The sequence below is a fragment of the Microtus pennsylvanicus genome, chromosome 7 (genome assembly GCF_037038515.1).
Source record: "Microtus pennsylvanicus isolate mMicPen1 chromosome 7, mMicPen1.hap1, whole genome shotgun sequence".
Taxonomy (NCBI): Eukaryota; Metazoa; Chordata; class Mammalia; order Rodentia; family Cricetidae; genus Microtus; species Microtus pennsylvanicus.
Genome location: NC_134585.1, coordinates 35,640,402 through 35,648,092, shown reverse-complemented (window position 1 = coordinate 35,648,092; position 7,691 = coordinate 35,640,402).

Genomic DNA, 7,691 nt, shown 5'->3' with positions numbered 1-7,691 from the left:
AAACACCCCTAACGGGACATTAATGGCAGGAAGTGATCTTAAAGTTTAGCCCTCAAGAAATACAAACAACTTTCCCTTGCAGCTGAGGTAGATAATTCTGAAACAAAGGAAGTCTAAATGAATTTTAATAGAGTCAGGAGAAGAAAATGTGCTCTGTCTGTCTATGTGTGTGTGTGTGTGTGTGTGTGTGTGTGTGCGTGTGTGTGTGTGTGTATGCGTGTGTGGGCGCACACATGCATTCACACATGATTTCCATTCTAACAAATAGCAAAGTGTTTACTGCCCTGTCTATCCAGAACTCCTGTCTTAACCAGTTTCCTTATAGCTATAGGTTAGTCTAGACAACACTTAAATTTTTATCTCCAGCAGTGAATGGGTCTATATATTTCATCATTCGTTAAAAAAAAAAACCATTTTAAAACACGCCATTTTAATCCTTCATTTCTCCTCATCCAATTCTGATGTGCAAATATATGCAGATATTTAAGTTTAAATTTTTGTCTTGTCCATGAATCATATACTATAGTCAACAAATGAAGGAATGATTCTGAAGAATGTTTCTTTGAGAATAATTTATCTTAAATTTTAGAACCATTTTAAAAATACAAACTCTACCTCCCCCCCCTCTCTCTGTCTCTCTGTCTCTCTCTTTCTCTCTCTCTGTCTGTCTCTTTGAATCCAGGGAGAGATCGTTGAGGTTTTTCTGTTTAAAGTGTTGAGACTAGCACGAACTAGAAATGTTTCATTTCACTGCGTAGTTATTTAATGAAAGCAGTGGTGTCCTAAATATCTGTGGGCATTTATGACAAACGCTTAAGCAAACCTCACTTCTGAGTTATAGTAAACGATGGGTATTTGCTGTCTTTGTTGTTTATCCACAGCATATTAATTTGTTGGCCAGATCAGCACGCTCCTTAGGGTCGCGCTCTCAGGGTCTTGGACAATTCTAGTCATGGCCATCGACTGTCACTGTCTCAAAAAATCTTTGGAAGACACTATATTGTAAGGTAGGTATATCTCTATATAAACAGCCAACATGACCGCTCCATGGTATGGGAAGGTGTCATTGTGGATATGAGAGAAAGAACAGCCAGAGGTATCTGGAAAAGTCCAGAGCAGAGAGAGAAAGAAGCAAATGGAACATGGTCAGAAGACTGGACATGGCTAGGGACATCTGTAAGAAAGGGGAGAAGAGAGAGACGGGGGGGGGGGGGAGCGTGCAGTATGGATAGCAAGCGCTGGAGCAGTGACTAATGCAAACAGCTGGGTTGTAAGAAGGGTGAGCAGTCGTGGGGAGAGAGCCCCATGCGCTGGAGGGACTTTTGGGTAGAGGAGGAAGTAAGAAGGGAGACAAACGTTCCTTTTGCTGGAGATAAGGAAAATGACTTCTTTCGGTATCCCGAGGAATGCTGGCTTTTATCTAACTGCTTGCTTTTAGCTAATCCTCCTTTGGTCCAGGCTGAGCTCATTTCTGGATATTTGGACTGCCGTTTTTAGTTTGGGGAATTGGAGTTTCCTTTGGGCCTGATAATCTCTCGCATTTGAGAGAAAGCAAGAACACCCATAGACTTCCTCTTGGGCCTCATTGCCCTGCTCTGGACCGTGAGTCTGAAACTAATTCGCAACCAAGATAATCAAACAACTGTGGTTCACTCCGCTAACCAGGGCTCTCAGTGGGAGCCACACGGGAAAGGCATAAGCATGCAAAACATACGGAAGTTCTACCAGCAATTAAGAAAGGGGTGCACAGGCAAGCACCATTAACATCCCTTTCTTAATTGCGAGGCATGGTGATACATGACTGTAATCCTCGCGCTCGGGAGGCAGAGGCAGGCAGATTTCTATACATTTGAGGCCAGCCTGGTCTACATACAGAATTCCAAGGCTACATAGTGAGACTCTAAAAAAGCAGTGCGTGTATGTTGTGGGGAGCCAATACATGCTTAATTTGAAAAGATTGTATTTCTTTAGCTGGGTGGTGGCAGTGGCGGCAGTGATGGTGCACGCCTTTAATCCCAGCAGAGGCAGGCAGAGCTCAGTGAGTTTGAGGCCACCTGGTCTATAGAGCGAGTTCTAGGATAAGAGCAACACAAGAAGCCATCTCAAAAAAAAATCCAAAAACCAAACCAAAACAAAAAAAATGTATTTCTTTGTTAAACAAATTAAGGTGAAGTTTATACACATATGCTTTGACCGTCACAAAGAACAATAAATAATAAAAATACCATTATTGTTTTACAGTTGGCCTGTTCTCTAAGCATATACACCGGTCCACTGGGACTAAATCCAGCTTAGAAGCTGTTTCTTCCAACGCTGTTGGAAGTGCTTCGGCATTTTCTTACCATGAAACAATTTTCCACTCACAGAATGGTGAAAACCATTATCTGGAAAAAACTCACCTCTGTCCTTTTAAGAGGTGTTAGCACTGGGTTCTGAACAAATGCCATCCACGAAATTGTTCCCTCCACATACTCGGGTAGAGGATTCACCCTCTGTTTTCAATCTGACATAGGCATGGGGGTGGGTTCCTCAAGAAAAGAGAAATATGACTTCGTATGACACCCTCCTTCTGCGGGCTCACCCCCGCTTGGGTGTACGTGGGGGTTGTTTCTGTAATGTCATTCCTTTTCTCAGATTCTGAGAATTTACACGCGCTCAGCCAGACACTGGTCAGATTTGCCTGATCTCGGATTTGGTCATCAATGCTAACAACCAGCTATACGTAGGTCCCATGGTCTCTGCAGCTGATGGGGTTGGAAGTCCCGGGAGGAATGTGAGTACCACACGGGCTCTGCTGTGGCCATCCAAGAGTTTGCAGGTTGAGTCAGATTATCTCACCGTCTGGTCTTTTTGCATTTCCACCCTCCCTCCTGCTGGGTTTTCCCTATTTGTCTCTTGTCTGTCCTGTCCCTTCGATCAAAGGCAGGATCAGAAGGGAACGAGACAGGCTCACCAACACATGACATGCTGTGTGTGTGCGCGCACACGCACACAGGACTGCACGCTTGGTATGCTAGTCCTCCCTTTGAAAGCTGATGCAAAGGGTATGTATCTAATTATGATGTTTGAGTTTTCAGTAGATGCCCATAAGGTTTGCTGTTGTTGAATTCAGGGTTTTGTTTGATGGTTTTAGTTTTTTCTTTTGCTGGGGATTAGAATTCATCCTGAGAGCATTCACAATCTTCTTTCTGGCCTCTACTCTGTGAGAGGGGATCTACTGAAAACTGAAAATGGAATTAGAGGAAGAGACTGCTAATCCCGAAGATGGGAGTAGAGAGACCGATGACACCAATAATCAATGCCAATAAAAGCAAACAATTAATTAAAGCAAACACGGGCTACATCCCTCTAAGGCAGGGTTCAAGAGGTCAGCAGCGGACATGTGCAAGGTAAGGGTTTTTACAGAAAGCTCAAGGACGGGGGTTTACAAATATGGGGTTTGGGGGACACATAGGCGGGGTCACAGAAGCAGAACATAAGATGCTCTTAACAACAGGAGGGCATAGTTATTATGAGCAAAGGTAAGGTTGCAAGGTGGGCCTAACAGCTTTTTGAAACAAAGGCATGATTGTCATCTCCTTGAAGAGGCGGTACAGAACCATTTGTAGTTAAGATTACAAGTGGAACAAAGGCCAGTCTTGGAGAAAGAGAGATTTAATCATAGACAGGAATGAACCTAGTTTGCCTTTATTGAAAGATGGCTTTCAAGCCCAAGATGAAGGCAGGCTGGTTCACCAGTAACAACTCAGATGATCTAAAGGGGACTGGAAGACGGCATGGTAGTTAATAAGAGCATGTTTGCTCTTACAGAGGATCCAGACTTGGTTCCCAGAACGCACAGCCATTTGTAACTCCGAGGGATCTGACAGTCTTTTCTGATCCCTGTGGACACTGGGTATGCATGTGTTACTACATACGTGTGGACAAAACATAAAACATACAAATCTAAAAAATTACGCATAAAATAAAAGGCATACCTCTAAACATTGTTTAAAAAAACAGACAAGCTAAAACAAAAACTAGATGATGTAACAGTCAGGAGGCAAACCCACCAGATTAATGAATTATGAGAAGAACTGGCTGCTGTGCTGAGACCCACAGTCTTAGGTCCTAGGCAGTCTTCTGGCTTTAGGAAGCTAGAATATTAGGAATGCATTTGAAATTAAGACTGTATGCATGTCTTATCTACAGCCCTGCATTTGGGAGGCAGAGGCAGGAGGATGGCAAGTTGGCCAGCTTGACCAGAGAGAGCCTGACTTAAGAAAACAAGCAAACAAACAAATACACTAAAAACAAAAGAAAAAAATCAAGAAACAAGAAATTCAAGGGTAAATTTGCACCAGAAAATAAACTATGCTGTGCTTCAGGAAGTAAACTTAGCACTGGCTTAGAATCCAGGATTTACTAGGGGAGAAAGAAAACAACCCTAGCTCAGCCGAGGACTCCAGCGTGTAAGTTTTTATCTGGGGAAAAGTGAACAAAAAATAAGGCTTATTTCTGATTAATTGTCTGGATCAAGCATAGACCTCACTTGAAGACTGATACTCAAGAAGACCAGGGAGAGATTGGTGGGGGGCACTCGTTGCTTTTTCCCTGGTTAGTCTGATATCTGCTGATTTGGGAGTCTCAGGAGGCAGCTGCCTTGATTTTAGACACCTTGAGAACCACGAAGCACAATCCTGGAGAAGCTGTGAGCTCTCCGTGTCCTCTGCTGGAGAAAGGACTTTACATAGCTCTATGAGGTTCCTCCGGAGTTCAGTTCACCAGTCTCGGGAACAAAAACAGAAATCAGAACACTTTTTTTTTTTTTTTTTTGGTTTTTCGAGACAGGGTTTCTCTGTGGTTTTGGAGCCTGTCCTGGAACTAGCTCTTGTAGACCAGGCTGGCCTCGAACTCACAGAAATCCGCCTGCCTCTGCCTCCCAAGTGCTGGGATTAAAGACGTGTGCAACCACCGCCCGGCTCAGAACACTTTCTAGAAACTTCTATTACCCTCCTTTACAAGCCTCCAAAGGAAAAGAGACTATGATCTCTGCATGAGGGAAGAGATCACCTCCATGTCTGAATACCTTCTTGCTGGGCTCTTTAGAAAAGATCACATCTAACAGACTGGGGAGAATCTGAACCGCTCCTGCTATGTTGTTTTTACTCAGAGGAAAGCAAACTGCACCCTGACGGCAGCCGCCGGGGGAAGCCAAGGGGACCAAGCTCTGCTGTGAGACCAGGCCAGAACCTGCGATGGGAAAGCAGCTGCTCAAAGCCTTGTTCGCCGGTGTCTGTGTCCTGCAGATGGCTGACCAAGGATGGAGATAAGTAGGATTTATGGGAGGGGTCTCCCCAAAAGGTCCTGCACACAGTCCTCTTTCTAGTCAAACAGAAAACCCTCATTTATCTGTTAACAGCATCCAGGAGAAAATGGCCCTTGAAGATGCTATCTGTGGAAAGTCTTTGTGTGCTGTAACAGAAGCTGTTTGTGTCGGTGGAGGTGAAGGAGCCATTGTGGCTTTGAATTCTCAGCCTTTGCTGCGAAGTTGCTGCCTAGGACTTCTCATTTACAGCACCTGACACTGCCGTAGCTGCCAGGACCCATTAGTCCCGTCTGGATGGCTGCCTCTGCCAATTAGAAAGAATTTAGCTTTAATGAGGGTCTGGACAACTAAATGGCTCCCTGTTGCTAACTCAAGAGACAACCGGGAGAGATGCATACGCCTTCAGAGATGTAGATATTTGTTTTTCCATTCTAGCGTAAGCACACCACATTCATTATGTTCATAATGCATTTATCTTGGCAGCCGACCTATTTACTGTTGCTGATTACGTCAACGCTCAGGTCTGCTGCCCAGTTCAAGCTCTGAGTCAGTCCAGGACGGTCCAGTTCAAATTATCTCCCCTCCCCCCAGAGTTACCTTCCAATTGCTCTCGCTGTTCTGAGTTGTCACTTAATAGCAACACAGACATTTCTGTGTTTCAGTCAGAGGTTGTCAGGGGCGTGGAGTGATTGTTTCAGGATGGGTGGGAGACTTTCCTGAAAGCATGTTGGATTGTCTTAATTGGACTTTTAGTAGGCAAGAATCGGGCCTTCTAAGCTTCAGGAAACACATTAGGATTGATCTGTCCCATAAAACATTGCCCCACCCCAAATGTCCTAAGGGAGTCCAAGCCAGGGAATGTTTCCAAATGTCTAACGCGCAGGCCTGGTTGGCCCCTCCTAGGAATTCCACATATTCCCCTCTGACAACACACCTCCTGAGACATTCAGACATTCACACAGTAAATGTGGTTGTGCCACAAAGTAACGGGCAGCAAAACGGCTCCCACAGCAAATTACGGTACAAGCTAGAGTCGCTTGTATTAGAGAGAGAACTATAAAGAAACTGCCAAAGTGGCTGCTCCATTAGAGAGGATTGTATTGTGAACAGGGAGAGAGCAGCCAGAGGCATCTGGAAGAGTAGACTGAAAGGAACAGACTGGACCGGGCCAGAGCTAGACAAGCAGAGAAAGGAGAGTTCCTGGAGTAGCGAGAACTAGCAAGAGGGAGAACAGTAGAGAATCCTAAGGAGGATGCCCGTGAGCTGGAGCATGCCTGGGAGCTTGAGGTAGAGGCAGGGGGTGAGAGGGGCCAGGATGCTAGTGTGGGGGCTTTGAAATATAGAACATGTGCTTGCAAGTAGGTACTGAGGGGGCCTGGAGGTCGGCACGGGCTTTGGGGAGCAGTCACAGGTTTATGTCAATGGAAAGTCCATGTCCCTCCTGCCAGAGGCAAGGGAAACGATTCCTTCTGGCAGATGGAAAAGCTGACTCGCAAATTCCTGCCGTGTTCTGGCTTTTATCTAACCAGATATCTTTCTATAGTCCAGCTTGAATTGGGCCAAAAGTGTCATTTCTGGATAGATGCACTATCCCTTTGGAGTCTGGGAAACCGGAGTTTCCTTTGGACCTGATACTGCCTGCCTGAGTTAAAAAACAAAACAAAACAAACAAAAAAACAACCTGGATTTAAGAGTCAGTCTCCTGTCTCCTAGTGGTATGACCTTTGCTGAATGGTTTAAGCTTAGTAATCCGTTTCCATGACAGCAAAAGGAAGCTGGTGTCTTAGTCACTGCTCTATTGCTGTGAAGAGACACCATGACCAACTCTTATAAAGGAAACCATTTAATCAGGCTGGCTTACAGTTTCAGAGGTTTAATTCATTTCAGCATGTCTGGAGCCATGGTGGTGTGCAGGCAGACATGGCGCTGGAGAAGGAGCCGAGAGTTCTATGTCCAGATCCACAGGCAGCAGGAAGAGAGAGAGAGAGAGAGAGAGAGAGAGAGAGAGAGAGAGAGAGAGAGAGAGAAAGAGAGAGATATCCACTGGGCCTAGCTGGGGTTTCTGAAACCCCAAAGCCCACCCTCAGTGACAGCCTTCCTCCAGCAAGTCCACACCTACTCCAACAAGGAAACACCCCTAATAATGACATTCTCTGGTGACCTGCGCACCTGTGGGGGCCGTTCTTATTCAGGAAGCCTTACTCATTCTGACAATAGTGCTGTTCATCTGTCATGCCACATACAGGATGCAGGCTGCCCCCCTCCCAGTGCAAGGCCAGCCTATGCTACATAGCTAGGCCCTCACTCAAGAAACTAAAGCCAAACCAGTCTATCTCTACCAGCAAGGGGCACCCGGTGAGTTGTGGGCCAGATCACTTTGCAA